This window comes from Nicotiana tomentosiformis, chromosome 12, assembly GCF_000390325.3.
Source record: "Nicotiana tomentosiformis chromosome 12, ASM39032v3, whole genome shotgun sequence".
Lineage (NCBI taxonomy): Eukaryota > Viridiplantae > Streptophyta > Magnoliopsida > Solanales > Solanaceae > Nicotiana > Nicotiana tomentosiformis.
The window spans coordinates 8972667-8994410 of NC_090823.1; the positions used below are offsets into that span (position 1 = coordinate 8972667).

Genomic DNA, 21744 nt, shown 5'->3' on the forward strand with positions numbered 1-21744 from the left:
TAAATACACAACTTCAACCAATTTCCTTCTCATCTAAAGCTTTAATGCTCCTTAGGTTTCATCACTGTTTCTTTCTTAAGTTGTATAAGAAGCGGATTCAGAATTCTATGACAGTAGCAGTGTGATGGCCCGATAGGTTATCTAGGGTTTTAACCCTTAATTTTGTGTTTCAAGACCCCAGATAGCTACTTTTATCCTTCCTCGATTTGCGTATGCAGTCCGAGTCTTTTTCGAAAGGATCTTATGTGAAAAATTAATTAAAATGTGAAATCGTACCTTCAAAATTCATTTGAGTTGACTTCGGTCAATGTTTTGAGCAAACGACCCGGATCCATATTTTGACGGTCCCTGTCATGATTTGGGACTTGTGCGTATGCCCAGAATCGAATTCAAAGGTTCCTAACTCGAGTTATCACAATTTTTTGCAAATTTAAAGTTTAAAGGCTTAAAGAATTTAAGAATATATGTTGGTATATTGTAAATATAAATACACAACTTCAACCAATTTCCTTCTCATCTAAAGCTTCAATGCTCCTTAAGTTTCATCATTGTTTCTTTCTTAAGTTGTATCACAAGAGGATTCAGAATTCTATGACAGTGGCAGTGTGATGACCCGATAGGTTATCTAGGGTTTTAACCCTTAATTTTGTGCTTCAAGACCCCAGATACCTACTTTTATCCTTCCTCGATTTGTATATGCAGTCCGAGTCTTTTTCCGGAAGGATCTTATGTGAAAAATTGATTAAAATGTAAAATCGTGCCTTCAAAATTCATTTGAGTTGACTTCGGTCAACGTTTTGAGCAAACGGACCCGAATCTATATTTTGACGGTCCCTGTCATGATTTGGGACTTGCGCGTATATCCTGAATCGAATTCAAAGGTTCCTAGCTCGAGTTATCGCAATTGTTTGCAAATTTAAAGGTTTAAAGAATTTATGAATTTGACCGAAGTTTGACTTTGTTGCTACCGAGTCTGGATTTTGGTTACGGCGCTTGGTATAGGTTCATTACTATATTTATGACTTGTCTGGAAAGTTTGGTATAAAATAGAGTTGATTTAACGTGATTCGGACGTCCGGTTGTTAAAATAAATTTTTTTAAGTTTCATGGAAAATTCCATTCGTTTTGGTGTCCGATTTGTAGTTCTAGGTGTTATTTTGTATTTTGATCATGAGAGCGAGTTCGTATAATATTTTTGGACTTGTGTGCATGTTTGGTTTGGAGTCCCGAGGGATTAGATGAGTTTCGGATAGGTTACATAGTGAATTTGGACTTAGAATCATAGTTGGTGAAACACTGTTTCTTGTGTAGGCCTCAGACCTTGCATTTGCGAGGTCTGATTTCGCATTTGCGATATATCCATGTCTCTGTCAGATTCTGTTGCGGCCAAACGCACACGCAAGTATACGCGGTCGTCAAGTAATAAAGTGACTAAAAGTCGGATGTCGAACCCACGAGGACTTGTGATTAACTATTAACTAAATTAGACTATCCTAATTATCTAAACAAGAATTAAACCTAAAAATATTTGATTCTAAACTAATTAAATAAAAATATATAAATAATGAACTTTGAACAGAGAAAGAGCAGATTTTTATGATATCAATGTAATAAAAACGATCTAGGGTTATGGGCTATCTAACAATCCTATTGTATTCTTTAATTGAATTAACCGACTAATTTATCTAACTTATTGGTTGACAGGGTTAATATTGCTCATAAGAATCTGTCGAGTTTTTACTCGCCTATTCAAGCTAACCTAACGCTTATATGTCTATGGAGTTAGAATCAACAAGAACACATTTATAATTCCTGTAAATCAACCAAGCAAGGCAATTAGGTATATGTCTATCCTAACCACGAATCCGTTCCCCGATGCCCGAGTTCAAGAACTTGCTCTACTCAATCCTATATGCAATATAGAATTCCCACTTTCGAGTTCAATTCTAGATTCGTAGATAGTATTCAATTGGTGATCAAGCAATTAAATAATTAAGCGCAAGATTGAATAAATAAACTAATATGATAAATCAAGAAGGCAAAATCAATATCCGAATAACAATAGTCATGAAAGAACCACAACCCTAGAATGTGAAGTTTAGCTCCACATAGACATGGTAGCCAAACAACACATCATACAAAGAAACATAAAAATTACTAAGTTTGGTGGGATAAAGATGGAACTTGATGAATTCTGGCCTCCACGGCAGCTCTTTGCTTGTGTTTTCTCTCTCAAAACGTCCTTCTCTTCAAAAATAGGTTTAGGTTGGCTTTTATATGAGTTGGGGGCATCTAGGGGTCGAAATAACCGAGTCTTAGTCGAAAAAGGATACTTTCCCGTCTCGAGCATCCAGGGCAACGTAGGGAGCTAGCCCTGGCGCTCAAATATTTTGGCTACTGTAAATTGCGCCACAGCCAGCGCCCCACGCTGGATGTGGCCCTCAAATTTCACTTTTTGTCTTTTTGTCTCGATTTCGCTCCAATTCGCGCCATTTCGTCCCAAATTGCATCCGAATAATTCCTACACATAGAAATACCAAATTTTAGCACAAATAATCATATTAAACATATCAAATCGTCGAGACATGAGCAAAATGTGAGGCGGTATATATCAAAATATACATACATTAAACCGATTATCAACACCCCACACTTAGACTCTTGCTCGTCCTCGAGCAATGGAACTATATTAGCACCCCCAAAACGTACTTAGAATTATGAAAGAGGACCTCACAATTAACTCAATCAAACACCCTACCTTTTGACTATGATCGATGTTGGCAATTAAGCATGAACACATAAATTTCACATTCTTCCCGTTTTTAAATAGCCCAAGTATACTCAATGTTTTTCAACTAACTCAATCAACTCAAGCAACCTCTCCACAACCACCTTACCTCAAGAGACGACTCGTTACCACTATGCATCTTCAACTCACGCACTCACCCAATACAAGAAAGTGTACAATATCACCAATCTGTCATGAGATCAAGTGCCCTCACCACAAGAAAAAGAGTGAATATCAAAGTAGTCCACAAATTTAAATATATCATTGAACATAAATTAAGGACATCACATAATTGAACAACATTCACTCACTCTCACAAAGAATTCATGTGCATCCCGTGGTCGTACCATAAGCTTGCCCATAGTGTACATCTCTACTAATCTAAGCTAGCTAAATCTAGGATCAATTAGGACTTTAAGGTTGTAATGTAGGCTAAGGGATGGGTAGGATACATTTAGGAATAGTGACTAATCCTCCTAAGTGCCTTAGGAGGTAAAGGTTCAACAATCTCACATTAAGAACAAAGTAGGAGTACGGCTTGTAATGTGGGTACCAAGGAAACGGTCTATAGGCTCAAAGGAGATAGCAATGGAAAAATTCTATTTGTCAGTTACAAACACCTTTATGGTCAAGCAAGAAATGCCTACGTCATCTCCTAGACTAGCACAACTTAATAATTTCGCATTGATTAACACACATGGAAAGTTCTAGACTACACAAGATAGCACAGAATATCAATAATCCTTACATACACATGGCACTTGACTCACTCAAGACGGTTCTGTGTGACTCTCAGGTCAAGCAAGCATATCAAGTTGAGAATTATTTAAGCAACACTGCACTAAGTGGCATACAAGTCAATCAACTGAGAAAAAGGCGTCAAAGAGTAGGCTACTTAATTTACTTGGGCATTACAATTCAAATCATATATGCAGGAAGATAGAGCGCATGCCCTAACTTAACTTGCCAACACCAAACATGTCAACAGGTACCTCAGAGCAATCTTGGTTTTCTCCCTTATCCTACTCCTAAAAAAAAACTAAACTTAATTTTTCGGTTCGAACTACACCCTTGGAAAAGAACCGATGTCGAAAGAAAAATCAAGGGATACTACCTAACTACCTAAAAAAATAAAAGAAAATCTTTTTGATATTTTTAATCGGACTTTAATCCCTCAAAAAAATTGTCCAATAGATCCATCGTCGGAAAAAATCCAAAAATAAAATTTCAGTTTTGTCTCAATTTTTTTCTGTTTTTTTTAATCATTTTTTAATTACTACTACTACTATACTACACCATTAATTCTACTAACTATGCTATTAAAAATAAGAAGCTAGCTAACAATAAAAAGATAAGAAACTAACAATATACTAATATAATACTATAGAAAGAATAGAGAATCTTCCACCCTACACTTAAAAGAGTGCAGTGTCCTCAATGCACAAATAAAGTAAAAATAACAAGGGTGGACAAGAAACTCCCTGAAAGACCAAAGGCCGAAGCAATAGCAGCTCACGGGATACTCAAACTTCTCCCATAGATGGTCCTTTGTGCGGGTACCTCACACTAGTTCCAACCACCTGGCTCGCTTTTGCACGCTTCCAGTGACTTTTCTTCCTATGCTCATAATCCTACAAAACAAAACAATACTAAAAAAATAATAAAATAAACAAAAATAAATAAAGCAGTAAAGCTGGGTTGCCTCCCGACAAGTGCCTAATTTAATGTAGCGGCACGACGTGAACCGCTTTTTGCCTCCATCTCGAACTTATGAATTAAGCCCCTAACATGGCATCCAGTCTGCGGCTATGCTCCAGTGGTGGGGCTACAACGAGAACTAGGCCAAGTAATTAATTTTTACTCTATATTTCTCGTCCTTTAGATGAGGAATGTAATTTTTGCTTTTTGGCACAACAAATTCAAGAATATAGGCACTCTCATCCTCACCTTTTGACCCCCTCATTGGCTCAGATGACTCGATTACTATCTTACTATCTAAACACAATGTAGAAAAATAATTGGAATGGGGTCTAATGCGCCCTAACTCATGAATTGTACTACTATTTACATCTCCATATATACACACACTCAAGTCTCCCAAAGTAATGTTATCTATTCCCTCATATGACTCTAGAGCATTCTTCTCAACATTGGCATCCTCAAGAAAAATATGGTCTAATGATTGGTATTCTCGTTTTAGCTCCTCAATTTGGTCTAGAAGATTTTTTTCAGCTTCACACAATTTATCATTAAATTGTTGGCCATTACACGCATCAACCTTTTCATTCAAATTTGCATCCAAGTTATGTACAACCAAGCCAAAATTATCAATTTTATGTGCAAGATCATCTCTCTCCTTAGACCAATCATTCACCAACGTTGTCAGAAGACAACGTCGTTCCGCATATTCCCTTAATCGAGAATATTCGTCCCAATACCAACCCTTACTCCCATATTCAAATTCAGATTTTCAAGAGTTCAGGTCATGACAAGCCCAAAATGACGGGCCATATAAGTCTTCCGTCAACCAAGAGTCTTCATCAATAACCTTACCTCCATATATTTCATCCCTAGATGTCATGGTGAAAGAACTAGAAACACACTAAGAGAAAAATCAAATAGTTATAAAAATAAAATATTTACAAAAAGAGAAGGAAAAAAAACTTGTAAAGATAAAAGTAAAAGCCTAATGTAGAAAAATAGTTAATTTCTAAGTCCCCGAAAACGGCGCCAAAAACTTGTTGCGGCTAAACGCACACGCAAGTATACGCGGTCGTCAAGTAATAAAGTGACTAAAAGTCGGATGTCGAACCCACGAGGACTTGTAATTAACTATTAACTAAATTAGACTATCCTAATTATCTAAACAAGAATTAAACCTAAAAATATTTGATTCTAAACTAATTAAATAAAAATATATAAATAATGAACTTTGAACAGAGAAAGAGCAGATTTTTATGATATCAATGTAATGAAAATGATCTAGGGTTATGGACTATCTAACAATCCTATTGTATTCTTTAATTGAATTGACCGACTAATTTATCTAACTTATTAGTTGACATGGTTAATATTGCTCATAAGAATCTGTCGAGTTCTTACTCGCCTATTCAAGCTAACCTAACGCCTATATGTCTATGGAGTTAGAATCAAAGAAAACGCATTTATAATTCCTATAAATCAACCAAGCAAGGCAATTAGGTATATATCTATCCTAATCACGAATCTGTTCCCTGATGCCCGAGTTCAAGAACTTGCTCTACTCAATCCTATATGCAATATAGAATTCTCACTTTCGAGTTCAATTCTAGATTCGTAGATAGTATTTAATTGGTGATCAAGCAATTAAATAATTAAGCGCAAGATTGAATAAATAAACTAATATGATAAATCAAGAAGGCAAAATCAATATCCGAATAACAATAGTCATGAAAGAACCACAACCCTAGAATGTGAAGTTTAGCTCCATATAGACATGGTAGCCAAACAACAAATCATACAAAGAAACATAAAAATTATTAAGTTTGGTGGGAGAAAGATGGAACTTGATGAATTCTGGCCTCCACGGCAGCTCTGTGCTTGTGTTTTCTCTCGCAAAATGTCCTTCTCTTCAAAAATAGGTTTAGGTTGACTTTTATATGAGTTGCGGGCATCTAAGGGTTGAAATAACCGAGTCCTAGTCGAAAAGGGACAATTTTTTGTCTCGAGCGTCCAGGGCAGCGTGGGGCGCTGGCCCTGGCGCTCAAATATTTTGGCTGCTGTAAATTGCGCCACAGCCAGCGCCCCACGCTGGCTGTGGCCCTCAAATTTCACTTTTTGCCTTTTTGTCCCGATTTCGCTCTAATTCGCGTCATTTCATCCCAAATTGCATCCGAATGATCCCTACACATAGAAATAGCAAAATGTAGCACAAATAATCATATTAAATATTTCAAATCATCGAGACATGAGCAAAATGTGAGGCGGTATATATCAAAATATGCATACATTAAATCGATTATCAGATTCGCAATTGCGAAGTGGGGCTGGGTGAGTAGAGTTTGCATTTGCGATCAAAATGATCGCAATTGCGAGGAGTCCAAGTTCGCATTTGCGAATAAACCATAGCAATTGTGATGGCAGCAGAAGTGTGAAGACCTCGCATTTGCGAAGGATTTTTCGCATTTGCGACATCTGCGCCTGGACTTAAGAAGGGAAAAGGGGATTTTAGCTTATTCTTTCAAATTCTCAACCCTAAAAACCTTAGGGGCAGTTTTCCAAGAGCTCTTCCTCACCAATTCATTGGTAAGTGACTCTGACCTACTTTCTTTCAATTACCCATTACATTTCATAAGATTTCAATATTAAATCTAGGATTTTCATGGTAGAAATTGGGGATTTGGGTAGAATTAGGGATTTTATAAAATTGGAATTTAGATCTCAAATTGAAGTCGGATTTCGAAACAAAGTACATAACCGGGCTCGGGGGTGAATGGGTAATCAGCTTTTGATCTGAATTTCAGGTTTGGACCAAGGGGCTCGGGGTTGACTTTTTGTTGACGTTTTTAATAATGACCTAAATTGAACCTCTTTCATTCGTGGGTAGTTCCTAAGGCTTATTTTGAATCGTTTGGTTAATAAATTGCAAGATTTGGTTGGTTCGGAGGCTGGTAGGTAAGGTTGTGGTTGGACTTTGAGTCAATTTTGGAGCGAGGTAAGTGACGCGGTTAACCTTAACTTGAGGGATTAGGACTTGTTTGCCTAAATGCTACATGTTTAAATGTTTGGGTACAACATATATTTGAAGTGACGAGTACTTATGTGTTGTTGTTGGGTTAAAGCATGCGGGTGTGACTTATTTCCTTGTAATTCATTTCTTTATTTGATTATGATATCCATGCTTAGACTAGTTTATTTCTTATTTGATCATTCTTTCTACATTTATGAACTATTTGTGATAATTGAGTACTTTTGAAAGTTGAGGTTTGGTATTTTGGAACCGTTATTGACGTAAGGTTTGTTCTTGCTTATTCTACCTCCCAAATGTTATATATTCATTGCTACATGGTAAGGGTGTTAAAGCATGAAGGTGATGCCGTGCCGATTATTGTTACATTTTTTGATTAATACATGGTGAGGAAGAGAGTTAAAGCACGAAGGGTGATATCGTGCCGTATTTTTTGTTTCAAGAAGAAATTGAGTGTAAAAGTACGAATGGTGATGTCGTGCCGTATTTATCATTTCATGGAGAGATTGAGAGTAAAAGCACGAAGGGTGATGCCGTGCCATTATTATTGTTTCATGGTGAGGTTGAGAGTAAAAGCAAGATGGGTGATGTCTTGTAGTCTTTATTCATTATGTTATCCGTTTTCATTGGTTGGTGATTTACTTGACTATCTTATGTTGACATTCCTGTTATAGCTACCATATCTTGTTCCCCTCCGCCTGTTCCCTTCCACTAGTACGTGTTTAATCTCTATTTGTTGTCATGCTACACGTATATCTTCGTTTATACATGTTTAATTATGTGGGTGTTCTGCCATAGCCTCGTCACTACCTCGTCAAAGTTAGGCTCGACACTTACGAAGTACATTGGGTCGGTTGTACTCATACTACATTTTGCACTTTCTTGTGCAACTTTTGGTACTTGTCCCAGATGTCTGTGAGGTGCATCAGCTCGGATTAGCTTATTTGGAGACTCGAGGTAGATCTCTTGGCCTCCGCAGACATTGAAGTCCCCTTCCTCTTTCCTTATTTACTATTCATTTCATTCGAGACCGTTGTATTTATTTCAGACTCTATTTGTAGAACCTCTAGAAGCTCGTGTACTTGTGACTCCAGATCCGGGTTGTACTTAGATAATTGGGTTATTATGCTATTTCGTCTTTATTTTAGTTTTATTTTTGTTTAATTGGTTAAATTGTTCGAAATGTTTAAAAAAAAAAATGGCAAAAGAAATACTCTAACGTTGGTTTGCCTAGCGAGTGAAATGTTAGGTGTTATCACGGTCCCGAAGGTTGGAATTCTGGGTCGTAACAGGAAGTGATGAATAGTGTTCCCCCAAATATGGGGGTACACTATTCATCTCCTCCATTACTATTCATGCATATTTTATTATTTAACTTTTTTAATTTATCTCTTTATATATACCTAATTATGTTTATGTAATATATTTATAATATTAATTTTACAGCTTAACTTTGGCGTATAATTTTGATAAATTAATTTTAGTGCATTTATTATTTTTATGTAAAATTATAAATTAATTTTATTATAAGTTATAATTGTACAAAAAATATATAATCATCTCAAAAAATGAATGATGTAAATATAAAATATTAGATGTTGCTAAAATTGAAAGGTGCGAATATAAAATATTAGATGTTGCTAAAATTAAAAAGTGAAAATTGAAAATACATTAAAATTGGAAATACATGAAATTTGAAAATACATTAAATTAAAATACATAAAAATTGAAACTACGATAAATAGCATAATAACTTAGTAGGGAGGTATGTCGTTTCCAGATACACCAAAATTATTATAGTATTGAGTGAATGGGGCCGAGGATTGTTGTGGTTGTGAGTGTGAATATTGTTGACTTCTTTTATATATTATTCGTTGTTAAGGACAAAGATGCTCATTTTGTACTTCGTAATACATTAATAGATCATTTATGGGAAAATACTAGAAGTTGAAGTTGAATATTTATGTAGTATTTCGAATGAATTTTATCGTTATGTAATATGTATTTAATTAATCTTGTATCACAATGATTTTACTTTTATTTGAATTATTAGTTAATCTATAATAATTGCTTACAAATTATATTATTTAAAATTTTATGAAATTGTTTTAATGGAAATTACAAATTAATGAAAATAAAATATGGAATTTATTTAATGGAATTTAAAAAATAAAAATTGAAATAAAAGATAATAATATAATAAATCTCCATTTTGGGGACCAAAATGGGGTAAAGGTTGGAGATGCCCTAAGGATACCACTGTCCAAATATTGCATTGTCTAAATATTACATTTGCCCATGACGTGGCAATTTTTCCCTTAGTTACGCGAAGACTTATCTACATGAGTTTGTTGAGGTGATTAAACATGCATATTATTATTGTTGATATTAATTTTTCTGCTGAATTTATGCTTTCCTTAAGTCGAGGGTAGGAAGCAACCTCTCTACCGGCATAAGGTAGAGGTAAGGTATACGTACACACTATCCTCCTTAGACCTCACTTTTGAACACTACTAAAACACAGCAAATTTGCAACTGAATAACTCCGACCGATTTAATTCAGTCGCAAATTTCGATTGATTCGGTCGGAAACTTTATTATAAATACATGTTAAAAAAAATTTAATTTTTGGCTCCAAATTGCGACTGATTCAGTCGCACAATTACGCGAAAAATGCCGTGAAAATATTTTCTATGGTTTCCGACTGAATCAGTCGCAAAAATTAAAATTAAAAAAAATTAAATGTTTTGACCGATTTGGTCGGAATTTACAATAAAACCGAGGTCTGGCTGGTCAACGGGATTTGCGACCGAATGAGTTGCTATTTGAAAATTTTATATTTCAAATTTGCGACCGATTTAGTCGCAAATCTATTTTTAATATAGCCCTAAATCATTTCTTCTTCTTTCTTCTTTCTTCTTTCTTCTTTCTTCTCTAGTTTGTTTTGCTCTCCTCCCCTCTCCTCTTCTGCCCCCCACCCGCTATATTTCTTGATTTTCTTCTCTAATCTAACCATATAAGGTACGATTTTCCTCTCTCTCACTCTTCGTCTCCCTGAAACAGCTTCTCTATCCTCACAAGGTAGGGGTAAGGTCCGCGTACACACTACTCTCCCCAAATCTCACGGTGTGAGATAATACTGGGTATATTGTTATTGTTGTTGTCACTCTCCCTCTCTCTCACCCGCTCCCTTTCCCACGTCCAGCCGCTCCCCTTTCCCCCTAATATTTTTTCCCCAAGATGTTTAACTCGTTTTTGGTGCAGGAATCCGGCGGCTCATCTCTTCTCCGGTGGTGGTCCTACAGCAGATCCGTTGGTCGTTTTTCAAGTATTTATTTTTTTGTATTAATTTAGCAAAATAGTATGTATAAATTAACTATATAATTTGCAATACAATATAGATAAATTATCAATAAATTTTGCAATATAATATGTATATAGTGACTTGTTAAAAATTTGCTTGTTTAGATAAATTAGTTTTTTTTTTCTTTTTCGTTAGATGTTCTTGTGTAAATGGCTAGTATACTTGTATATATTCAATAGTAAATCAAGAAAAAAATTTAGAATAATTTGGGTATGTTCTATAAGTATGGAATTCTTGTTTATATAAAAAAAACTTAAGTGTTAATAGTTCTCTGCTAGAGTTAAACAATTATTTAAAGAGTTAGAATTTTTATACATTCAAGTTTGGTTAGTTAAGAAACAACTTAAGTGCTAATACTTCTTTTTTACGGTTTTTTATTTGGAAAATCTCCATGCCCTATGTGTTAATTATATTATTTATTATTGGAACAAAATGAAGAAAATGTAGTCAAATAAGTATTAGAGTGCTATCATATACTAATTTGCAATAAATTAGATTAATTTATATGTTTTAGGACTTTTTTGTCTTACAATAGTTTAATGTACCTATTAATATTGAAACCACCCAAGTATTATAGTAAAATATATAATTAAACTATTTAGATAACCTTTGGGAGAATATACCTTAGTAAGTAGTATAAATAAAATAAATATATCAACTTCGAGTTTTTTATGACTTGTTCAGTATTTATATGTTATGGTGTGCTTCGTTCTAATATGTAATAAAATTACTTTATATTATTAATGACATCTTTCATTTTTTTTAAAGTTTATATTGTTATATTTATTATGTATACTTTATGTTTATATTTGTTATGTTAAATATTTTTATATGTAAATATTTTATATTCATTACACAGATGGATTCTCGCGGTAAAGAAATAAAAAAATCTAAGAAGAAAAAACATACTTTACCTAGACCAAGTCAGCTTCCTCCACGTATACCAAATATGTATCCTTCTCCTATGCCTCCCCGTCCCTTCATGCCAACTTCATAGTTATCTGACTTTTTCAAAGTCCCTCCTCCGTCTAGCTCGCTTCAGTATTACTCCATGCCTTCTCATGATGGCTCAGCTTCGACTACCATTAATTTTATACCCATATCTCATTTTTCAACTTCTTCCCCGTGTGATCCTTCTAGTCAGTGCGGTGGCTCACCACCGATTGCATCCCCGAGCCATCATAGTGGTTCATCTTTTGTGCCTCATACATCGCCCAGTCAATTATCATCTCCATGATCATCCACTAACTTGGATATTGGAGGCTCTTACGCAGCTGCATCCCCATCTACCAGTACTTCTACAGTTGTTAGTACCGTGAGACATTGTACTGGAGGGACTGTACAGTACGATCATCTTCATCGGCTGATTATCGTTCCCCATGGCAACAGGTGAGTTTTCCTTCAATTTCCTTTTAAAATCTTTCATAAAACTTTGCATATAATGAATTTAATGACATTTTTTATATGTTAAATTTAATGCAGGTATTTGTCATCCTAACAGACCGCGCATATGGTGAAGGAATCTATGAAGCCATTTTTCATGAGCCATGTAATTCCTGGAAACAGATATCTTACCAGATCAGAATGAATATGTGGCAACAATTTAAGGTAAGAATAAATTAATTTTTATTAATACTTGTCATCATTCGTCTAATATTATTTATTCAATTTTGCAGGTTAGGTGCGTATGGCAGCTTGCACTTGAAAATCTGGTGAATGAGAACTTCGAGAAGAGAGCACAGAAGTGGGTAACATATTCACATCATGTTGCTAGGAGAGGTGGAACCAAGCCTGATTGGATACGTGAGGATGTCTGAAAACAACTCTTGGCGAAGTGGAACAACATTGAGCGGAAGAAGAAAAGTGAACAGGCAAAGTTAAATAGAGCTTCTACTAAGGGTGGAGCATTGCATACCAGAGGTTCTATTAGTTTTGCAGCCCATCGTTTGAGATTGGTAATTTCATTATAAAATATTTTTAATTTTACAAGTATGCAAATTGAACACACACACACACACACACACACACACACACACACACACACATATATATATATATATATATATCTAATTACTTCTTAATTTTCAGAAAAAGGAACGTGGGGGAGATGTGACTTATGTTGAGGTCTTTGAAGACCCACAAGAAGAAGTAGAAGGACGGCACAAGAGAAGGACAAGTCGAATCGCGTGCTTAAGAGACATTTGTATGATCCCAACACCAACACTACATTATTTTTCCTTCTTGGTTTATTTTATTTATATAACGTGTATTATTTTTATTTCAGGACAAGTATCATATTGATCTTGATGCATGGCGACAAACTCAGCCAGAAAGAACTCAGCCGGCCCCGGAGGATATGACTGCAATTTGGACACAGGCGGCTAGTGGCGTGAATAAAGTTATAAATATTATGTAATTATCTATTTTGGTATTAGTTTGAAAGTTGCGTGTTTGTTTTCTTACTTCTTTTACTTTCTTTTCTTTATTTCTCGTGAAAATAAATAAAGGTCGAATCTACGGGATTGGAGTACAACTATCCTCCAGTCGTCCACCAGCAGCATTATTCACTGGGGCATCAGTTTCCTAAAAAGACATGGAAGCTATGCGTCAAAAAGTGGATCAAATGTCGCAAGAATTTCAACCAACTCGGGCTTTGATCCAAAAATTATTAAAAATAAAAGCGAGAAAGGCAGTCAAGCTGCAATGGAGTCTGAGTCTGAAGAGGAGACTGAGTCTGACTAAGCTATTTGAATGTTTTAGAGTTGAAGTTAGAGACATGTTTAATTTATGTTGTTTGATAGTTGGTTGTTTGATTAGTTGGTTGAATTGTTATAAATATTACTGTTCGTTTTATAGTAAATATTGGATTTGGATTGTTATATTAGGTGTTTGGTTGGTTTTTTTTTTTTTTTGGAAGGTGGTGTAATTAAATATACAGCAGATTTTTGTTAAAAGTTTTTCAGATTTGCAACTGAAAAACACGATTTCCGACTGATTTGACGGTCAAAAATTTACTGTTTTTTTAGTAGTGGAAGTTACACTGAATTTTTATTGTTGTTGTTATGTTAATTTCTTCTTCTTCTGAGTCCCGGAAGGACTTGACAATGAGATCATTGAAAGTGTTTAAACAGATCAATATATGGTCCTCTTTTATATTCTGTTTTGAGAGTTTGAATAGTACTTATAATCCACGAGCTTTTCAGAGAAGGCAAAGGCACCTCCACGGTTTAATCATCGGCGCAAATCAAGCAAAACATTAGAATTTGAAAAGACAGTAACTAGAAAAAGCACGAGCTATCATAATTAATGGCTAACGGCATTCTTCACAAAAGTATATTGTTATAATTGCTAGTTAGGAGACTTATGGGTTTTCCCGTTGCGGATAGTAAACACGGACTCACATTACTGGTTACGAGCTAATCAGCACCCTTTGTGGGTGGATCCGACCCAATAATAATTTTCCTAACATATATGTTCTCTTTTAAAATGTATCATTTCTTGTTAAGTTTAAAGGATCTATATATAAGTAGCTAGCCGAATTTACTCTTTTACTTTTCTTAGGCATTATAAATAGATTATACATGATTATACATGTATTCTTCTACGGTATTACAATTAACTACTATGAGATGACATGGCCTTGGGCAGCCAAGAATTTTCATATCCAGAAGATGAAAGTGGCAGAAATAAGGATGTTGAGATGGATGTGCGGACACACTAGGTTGGATAAGATTAGGAATGTAGATATTCGGGAGAAGGTGGACGTGACTCCCATGGACGACAAGATGCGGGAAGCGAGCCTTAGATGGTTCGGGCACGTGCGGAGGAGAAGCATAGATGCCCCGGCTAGGAGGTGTGAGACGTTAGCATTGGCAGGTACGAGAAGAGGCAGGGGACGACCTAAGAAGTATTGGGGTGAAATGATCAGGCAAGACATGGCGCGACTTCAGATCTCCTAGGACATGACTCTGGATAGGAAGGGGTGGAGGTCGAGCATTAGGGTTGTAGGTTAGGGTTGTTCCGGGGGCGGGGCTGGCCTGTTGTTGTTTCGCTGTGGGTTGTTAGTGGTTTATGTAGTTTCCTCACTATTTTCTATGGTAGTATTTTTGTTTATAGTTATTACTTTTACATCTATTTTTCTATTTCTTACGATGCTGTTAATATTTTTTATCTTCTATTGTTGTCACTGTTCTATTGTCTATTGTTTTTTTTTCCTCGAGCCGAGGGTCTTTCGGAAACAGCCTCTCTATCCCTCTGGGGGTAGGAGTAAGGTCTGCGTACACTCTATCATCCCCAAACCCCACTTGTAAAATTTTAGTGGGTTGTTGTTATTGTTGTTGTTGTTGAGATGACATGTCCATTTTCTGGCCATCCATATTGTGGAAGTGGGGTTTGGGGTTTTTTGTTCTCTTCAGAAAAGTCTGGGTTTGATCAAATATAGTCTGGATTACACCAACCAAAGTGACCTGTTCCAACTTTCAAATCCCAGGAGATGCTACCAATATTACAACGTGTATAATCCAGTATGTCTAGTGTAAACTCTAATAGTCGACCCAAAAAGCGACTATGCCAACCAATTTTTACTAAAACGAGTCATTGCAGGCAGTCTGATATTTTTAGACTTTGCTAATATCAAATTATTTGTTTTTTCAAGCAATTAGGATGTATGAAAGTGGGAGCTCGTTTCTGGTCAATATTGGATCAAAATTTAAATTTGATTTCAATCTGAAAGAAATCTATTGGTAACCATTAAAAATGGTACAGTGGTGGTTCTACTTCTTCTGCTTATATCTTATGAAACTTATACTTTTAATAAATTAAAGTTTAGATAATTAAGTAACAAAGGAAGATATTTATCTCTCGATACAAAGTCGGTAAGATTTGTTCTCCCTATAACTTTACAACTTCTAAGAGAAAAAAAAGACATCAAGTGGCTAAGTCCTTAACCAAGGGAGCGTCTTAGTAAACAATGAAACGCATTAAAAATGGGATCTCTTGTTCAAATTAAAGTCGAAATAAAAATATTAGGTAATATCTTCTCATTTATTTATACCTTGGTGGATAAAGTTATACGATATTTATGCTAATGAGATAATACAGGTATCTCGTAAAATTAATTAAAGTGCGTGCACAAACTAATCCAGACATCATTCATGAAATTAATTCGAACATATTGAACTATAAAAGAAAAGTGCCTAGGACCTTACTTTAGCCGTGGGATACACTAAAGCAAACTTAAAATTTATGGTGGGAAACCAATAATGCAATAGTGTATTTGTCAATTTTGTAACCTTATTGGTATGGTATCTAGGTATATTAGACTTAATTTACAATGAATAGAACTTTAATCTTTCTTAGAAGGAAAGAAAAAACTAAAGTAGAGTCTATATTCTTGTCATTATGAATTTGAAAACTATCACCAAGAGTTGTGGTAAGATGGGTAGGATCGCTCCAGCCTTAATCAAAGGTCTCAAGTTCGAGCTTTAAAAAAGAAAAAAAATTCTAATAGGAAGCACGGCCTTACACATTGCAAATCTAAACTTGTCGGAATTCCAATACGGGTACCAGATAATGAGTGAGAAATAAAAAGTAACTTTGAAAACTAATATAATGTTGGAAGACAAAAAGATGGTGTTCAATTATAGGATGGTCACAACAATTTGAGCATAAAATATAGAATGTACAATAGTGTATAGTATTATACATCTAGATTGTGACTCTCAAACATATCAAAGTTCAATTCGTACGAGAAGGACCCCATTGAACACATATATAACGAATGAAATGTTTTGTTCCCTTAATAATTGAAAACTCTTGATTATGGTAAAGTAATGACTTTCAAATTTATGGACGGTGTTATTTTGATACTTTTTTCAGTAGCATTATTACTATATATAAATAAATGTTAATCCACATATTATATTCCAATATTGAACGTAGAGACGTCTAAAGCTCTGTCTAAAAGGGATTTGAGAGAGTTGACAGGTGCATGTCTTTTCGTGTTGTTTTTCCATTGATATTAACACACTCCTTTATCTTTGACCAGAATTTTCGAGTCCACAGTATGGAGCCGTCTTTATTAGGGAGTTAGCGTAACGCAGAACTTTTCGACACGAATATGAATTTATTAGAATCCCAATACGGACGAATATCCGGTGAGAAACCAAAAAAATTAATGAAATATGCAAAATAAACATTGTAGGTCTATTATAATAACTCGACTTGTATGTGTGTTTGAATATGAAATGGTAGAGTTCTAAACTTTACTTCTTGTCATAGAAAACTAGCATATATATATATAACATTTAGTGAATAATTTATTTATTTTCATGTTGTTTTTCCATCGTTATTATCTCAATGTATTATTCATTCATCCTAACCAAAGGTTTCGAGTTTGAGTCCTAGGTATGGAGTCACCTTTGTTAGAGAGTGGAATGTGAAACTTTTCAGCACAAAGCTGAATTTAGTAGGATTTCAATACAAGTATCGAAGACCGAATGAAAAATAAAAAAAGAAACTTAATGAAATACGCAAGATAAACAATGTCGGTCAATTATAATAACTCGGCTTGTATGTGTGTTTGGATATGATATGGTAGAGTTCTAAGCTTTACTTCTTGTAATAAATAACTAGTATTATTTATATTTATATATATATTTGGTGAATAATTTTTTACGAAACGGTATCAGATAACACCTCTCGTTATAAAAAATATTGTCACTGCTTTCTCTACCGACTTTCCTCCTTTGGCTAACATCATTGTTCACAACCCCCACTCTATTTTTCTCTAGAATAAATATTCTATTGTCTCTTTATATAGACTATATAGACTATATCTATCGTTAGTGTGCTGGTGGTCCTATGAATTTTTATGTTGAACACATCTTCTTCTGATTGGTTCCTCTTGAACCTTCGTTAGTCATTTTACATGACATCTCCAGTTTTCTCTTTGATTGGTCAGTTTGCTCAAATCTTACCAAACATAACTCTCTCATATGTATTTTTGTTATTAAAAAAACAATAAAGATAAAGAGATATAGCTATAGATGTTGTATTCTTGGAAATAGAGATGTATCCAACTAATCCTATCTTCAAATTGGGAAAGAGACATAAGATTTTCAAGAGGGAAAAGTGCAAGTTGGTTTATTATAATGGAATATCTATAGATTTGGTTTACTTGAAAATATCATATGATTTTAAGAGTGACCTATTTTAACAACATGAATAGTTTCACCACTAATTAATATCCCATAATATTCATGGAAACTTTCATAAAGCACTATAGTTTCATAACTAATTACAATTCGCATCTGTTGTTTCAATATTACCATGTGTATCATATCTTCTCTTTGTCAGGAGTATGTATTCACTGTATTAGCTCGCACCAACGAATATAACTTGCTTTAACTGTCTTTGTTCGCGCAACTAATACAACCTACAGCAACTGTATTCGTTCGCGCAACAAATACAACCAAAACGAAATACAAAAACAAATAGGGGTTTATAAGAACTTATTTCAATTTTAACTCTCTCTTTGCGATATTCGGATATTATTGTGTGAGATATTTGTCTCATAAAAGTGATATCTTTTATAAAAAGAAAAAAGACTTTCTTAGTTGAAATAGAAAAGAGTTTGAACCCTTTTCCCCTTTAATTTACTTTTTGTAACGATCCAATCGGTCGTTTTACCTTTTAAAACCCTGTTTTCCTAAATAATACTCTCTGTATGTGCTTTTATTAATTTATGACTTGCGGGGATGGTTGATTCGGGATTTGAAAGTGTCCGGGTTGAAATCGGAATACTTAGTTCCTTAGTTTGGGCTTTAAAAGAGCAAGTTTGACTTCGGTCAATATTTTTAGAAAACGACCCCGGAATCCGGATTTGACGGTTCCAATAGGTCTGTATGATCATTTTGGACTTGGGCGTATGTTCGAATCGGATTTTGGACATCGTGGAGCGTTTCGGCGCTTAATAGTAAAAACTAACTATTTAAAGGTTTAAGGTTCTTTAAATTTGGTTTCGAGTAGGTTTTGGAGTGATCGAGGTCCGTTTGAAATTTCGAGCTTGGGAATGGCTTCGTATGGTGATTTAAGACTTACACGCAAAATTTGGTGTCATTCCGAGTAGTTTAAGTATGTTTCGGCGCGTTCGGAGTAAGTTTAAAGAATTTAAAAATTTTAAGTTGAATCAATTTGGTTTGAGGTATGATTCTTAGTTTTGATGTTGTTTTACACGTTTTGAGGGTTCGAGCGAATCCGTTTTATGATTTCAAACGTGTTGGTATGTTCGGACGGGGCCTCGGGTGTTAACGGGACGAGGCTCGGGCCAAGTTTGGACTTGGGAGGAACAGTTGAAGCTCCCAGCTTCTCGTGTAACCGCACCTGCGCATGGGCAACCGCATGTGCGAGCTCGTAGAAGCAAGCCACAGAAGCGGCCAAGAAGGGGGCTACCAGGGATCGAAAAAGCGGGAAGTGGACCGCACCTGCGCCTTCGCAAGTGCGAGGAAGGCAGCGCAAAAGCGGACGAGGTCGCAGGTGTGGCATATGGACCACAGAAGCGGTCTCGCAGAAGCGAGCCGTTGATCGCAGAAGCGGAGGAGCAGGCTAAGGGGAAAGCCGCATCTGCAAGGGCATTTCCGCAGATGCGGCTTGCGAGCAGCAGAAGCGAGAGGGCTGTTTGGGCAGAACGTTTAAAGGAACGGGAAAACAACCATTTTAGCCTATTTTTCTTCATTCTTGGGCAATTTTGGAGATTTTTGAGAGGGGATTTCAACTAGCAACTTGAAGGTAAGTTAATTCTACATACTTTGAGTTAAATACATAGATTATGGGTAGATTATAACCTGTAAATCGTGGAAATCAAGGGTTTAGATGAAAAACCTAGATTTTGATAAAAATGAGATTTTAACCACGAAAATGGTTATGGAATTGGATGAAAATTGTATATTTGAGTTCTTGAGATTATGGGTAACGATTTTTTCTGAAAATTTCCGGAATCCGGGCACGTGGGCCTGGGATGAATTTTAGGAAGTTTACCATTTTAGGTCGGGTAATTAATTTAATAGTCTAATTTTGAATTATTGAGCATGTATTATTTATTTTGTATAATATTTGGATAGTTTCGGATATTTCAGCATCGAATTGAGACTTTAACGCGACGTGGTGATCGAAAAGTGGACTTTGGGATATGGTAAGTCTCTTGTCTAACCTTGTAAGAGGAAATTTACCCAATAGATGATTTAAATTAATAATTATTGCTAATTGTGGGGGCTACGTACGTACGAGGTGACGAGAGTCCGTGCGTAGCTACTAATTATGCTATGCTCGGGTAGTTTAGGACTCAAATCAAAAATTACTTGTGATAATTGCATCCTTTATTTAATTAAAGTACTGAAATTATATTGTAAATTGTTAGAGGAAATAGTAAAAGACCGAAATTTCACTCACATACTTGAATTTTTGTTCAAATTATTTGACTATTAATAGAAATTGTACATCCTTATGTGTTAGCCTTATAATAACTTCTTATTCCGGAGATTCATAAAGAAATGTCCTCCTTTCTTGTTGTGAGAACCTAATTTTTGACTATATTTGAATTTTTACCACCATCTACTATGTAAATATTTTTAAAATTTTAATATATATTTTTTTTAGCTTTGTTACATTTTTTTAATATAGGGTAAGAATTAAAAAATAATTTAAAAGGTCAAATTATTACTATTAGTATTATTTTTATTTTTTATATTTATTTTAAAATAAAATAAATTAAAAAAAACTGAAAACATTAAATATTTTTTTTAATTTTTGGATGGTAATAAAATAATAGAAAAATTAAAAGTATGGACTAAAAAATTAAAAGTAAAAGTAGGTGGAAATTGATTTTTTTTTAAAAGTAAAAGAAAGTAGAAAATTAATAAAATAAAAGTAAAAGAATGTGAAAATTTTAAAAAATAAAAAGTAAAAGAAAGATGAAATTGAAAAATAAAAGTAAAAGTACCTGAATTTTTTTTTTTTTTTAAAAAGTAAGAGAAAGTGTAAATTTAAAAAAGAAAAGTAAAATAAGTGGAAATTAAAAAAATAAAAGTAAAATAAGTGGAAAATAAAAAAATAAAAAATAATAAAAAGTAAAGTAAAAAAAGTGGGAAATTAAAAAATAAAAGTAAAGGAAAGTGGAAAATTATTAAAAAAAAAAAGTAAAATGGAAGTTGGGAATTCTTTTTAATTAAAAAATAATAAAATAATAAAATTAAAAATTAAAAAATCTGAAAAAAATTCCGAATTTTTTTTCTATAAATAGAAGAGAAATGTGAGGGAGAAGGAGAAAAAAAGAAGGGAGGGGAAAATTGAGAGAAATTATTTTTTCTTCTTCAACGCTAAGGTAATTTCTACTTATGTCATTCTTTCTTCGTCTTTCTTTCAAACAATCGAGCAAGTAATCACCCAAAACCCAACAAAAATACTTCATAATATCTCTTTTTACATGCCAAAAAGTGGAGTCAATAGTCGAGGTCGAGGATTCCGTTGGAGCTCTGTTCACTCGGTTTGATGTTATTCGTCGTTTATGCTTGTTCGACGTTCGTATGAGTTATTGTACATGTTCTTGGAGACTCATTTAATTGAAAATTTTGCATTAAAGGTTTATTCTTTCCTCTGTTCTTTATATCTTATTTCATGTGATTTTATTTATTTGCCTTTAAACTTTATAAATAATAATGTGAGTTAGTCCTTAAATGCTATATGCTTAATCATGTTTTTGGAAATATGGTATTCAAACTTGCTTTAAAGTTGGGAAGATTTGGACCCTAATGAGTTTGGGCTTCAATTGTTGGGTTGTAGGGTATTTGTATATGATAGTTTATTTATTCA

General features: G+C 34.4%; 2 long non-coding RNA genes across 2 annotated transcripts; both read left to right on the plus strand.

The window, feature by feature from the left end:
- The first annotated feature begins 12020 nt into the window (after nucleotides 1-12020).
- Nucleotides 12021-12828, plus strand: LOC104092217 (uncharacterized). The gene is made up of 3 exons (XR_004505979.2): nucleotides 12021-12267; nucleotides 12361-12486; nucleotides 12555-12828. It is a non-coding gene; the product is annotated as an uncharacterized lncRNA (long non-coding RNA).
- A 135-nt stretch (nucleotides 12829-12963) lies between these two features.
- LOC138903610 (uncharacterized) lies at nucleotides 12964-13745 on the plus strand. Its single transcript, XR_011412934.1, has 3 exons — nucleotides 12964-13081; nucleotides 13163-13276; nucleotides 13386-13745. It is a non-coding gene; the product is annotated as an uncharacterized lncRNA (long non-coding RNA).
- Nucleotides 13746-21744: the final 7999 nt, after the last annotated feature.